This window comes from Sphaeroforma arctica (genome assembly GCF_001186125.1).
Source record: "Sphaeroforma arctica JP610 unplaced genomic scaffold supercont1.299, whole genome shotgun sequence".
NCBI lineage: Eukaryota > Ichthyosporea > Ichthyophonida > Sphaeroforma > Sphaeroforma arctica.
The window spans coordinates 89,789-92,690 of NW_014040259.1; positions in this window are offsets into that span (position 1 = coordinate 89,789).

Here is a 2,902-nt window from a genome sequence, read left to right on the forward strand (position 1 = left end):
ACACACACTACTACTACTACTACTATATATATAATAATAATAATAATAATAATATATATATATATATATATATATATATATATATATATATATATATATATATATATATATATATATATATATACATACACATATGATACTATCAACTTACCATCCGAATCTTCATGTCGCAGTAGTGGCGGAGTAGATCTACGAGACTAACACCCGCGTAGTCATTCAGCGTCTGGTTATAGCAACATAATTTATCATCAGTCAACGACCAAGGTGCTACGTATATAATATTATTGGATCAACGACATCCCCACTTCCGGTAATCAAATACACTATTGAACCTACTTCTATGCCTGTACCTATGTGATGTATACGTGTGCATGGTGAATGTCACCAGCTTGTACCGTCCAACATGGTCAGGGGACGTTGTTAAGCAATACCGTACACACATATCGCTACACTCCTCTACTTTTGTATGGCTCTTACAACACACACATACACACACACATACACACACGAATACACACACATACACAGACACACACAGACACACACACACGCACTCACTCACACTCACACAACATATTTATACATACATACATAATACATAAATACACTCACAAACACCCACACACACAGACACAAACGCACACACGCCCCACACAAACGCACAAACGCATACACACACACACAATTGCACAACACACACAGACCTGAAGACGCACTCTCCCACACGCAATATATATATATATATATATATATATATATTATATACATATACATACACACACACACACACACATATATATATATCCACATACGTATGTACATACATACATACATACAAACACACATACACACCTACATACATACATACATACAAACACACATACACACCTACATACATACATACATACATACAGCTATTTATAAATTCACTCATACATGCATACATACATACATACATACTTACTTACATACATAAATACATACATACATATACAAAAGCACACACACACACACACACTTTTAATATATATATATATATATATATATAACACGTGACAGTATGTAGCTCTAGATATAGTACTTATATACACGTCTAGACGTTAATACACAAATACATATGTACGTGTAAACAAATAGGTGTCGCTCAGATCGTCCATTAGCCTCAACACCGACAGGTAAGCTTGCAGCTCAAATGAAACCGACACGCGCATATACAGTACACCACATCTCCAAAACGAGCACTCCCTATCATCAAACTACGAATTCCTATCGTATGATACCCGTTATCCAAGTATGTACGTACACATACACGGGCGATAACAACAGTAATAAACACCCCTTTGGCCATGCATGTACCTGATAGAGATGACTCTTTCCCCTAAATTGGTCGTATGAGTGTTTGGCCCATCGCAAGTGCACTCGGTCGACAATGTGGGCTGTATACAAGTTGCATGTGAAGATAAGACAGGGACGACATGCGATTAGAAATACAGCGGCAGATATGAGGTGTACATATATCAACTCTCGTATATATATATATATATATATGTATACATACATACATATATATCTACACACACACCTACACATACACATATATACATACATTCATACATATATCCGCCAAAAACAGAGGCTACCATTTTAGGCGTAATTTACACGTCACCGACACACTCTGCCCAGTCCTACCATTCCATCAGGGTCTAGAACTGTGGTGAATAGGGCATCAAATGGCTAAGTTATCCTATCCTATAACCTTAACACCCTTCACCATATATTAGATGAGCAGTGGGGGAAATTCACTTTCAGGTAGTATACACATCTACTTATACACACACATATATATATAAATAAGAAAATATATAAATACACACACACACACACACACATATATATATTTATATACATACAGACATACATACTTACACACACACATATATATATACCAATATATAAAAATATGCATATATATATATACATACATACACACACACACACACACATATATATACATATATATATATATATAATCCCCACACACGTGTACATGCACATAAGCTGTCTTTCATAGACGTTTGTGTATGCTTCGTCTATCCCCACACACACCTGTACATGCCCATAGGCCACACTATACACCCACTCACAGTTACAGTCAAGCAGTTACCACACCACATGCTATAATACTAAAATACTTACCCCAGGGCAAGTACTCAGTCCCTTTGAGTGCAGAGCCCAGAGTGTGCAGTATGGGGATGAACTCGGCATAGTTATCAGCTGTGCATGGGAGGCTCAGGGTGAGTGGGTTATGAGGATCCGGCTGGTGGTATGAGGATGATCAAGATAATGGTACACAAGGACGAAGGTATGTATAGTATTTAAAGATATATACTATCTATAATGATATATACTACATATAATAAAGTATATATTACTTATAAAGATATATACTACTTATCATAAAGACATAGATTACTTATAAAGATATATACTACTTATAAAAAAATATATACTGCTTATAATACGTATAATACGTATAATATAGATATATCTTCACAGAGCCAACATAGTCTTTTGTACACCTTAAAGTAGTGGACATACATTCCCAATACGTTTTTGTGGATAGTGCCAAGCCGTTTCATAGAGCACACACAGCCCCACAGAGCCAGCGACTATCACTTGTAGTACGCGTTGCCATAGCAACCATGACACACACATGTGACTAGAACTAACTATCATCACAACAGGAGTAGGTGATATGACACACACATGCAAGTAGAAGTGACTATCCTCCAACAGAAGTAGGTGATATGACACACACATGCAAGTAGAAGTGACTATCTCCACAACAGAAGTAGGTGATATGACACTCACATTCAAGTAGAAGTGACTATCCTCCCAACAG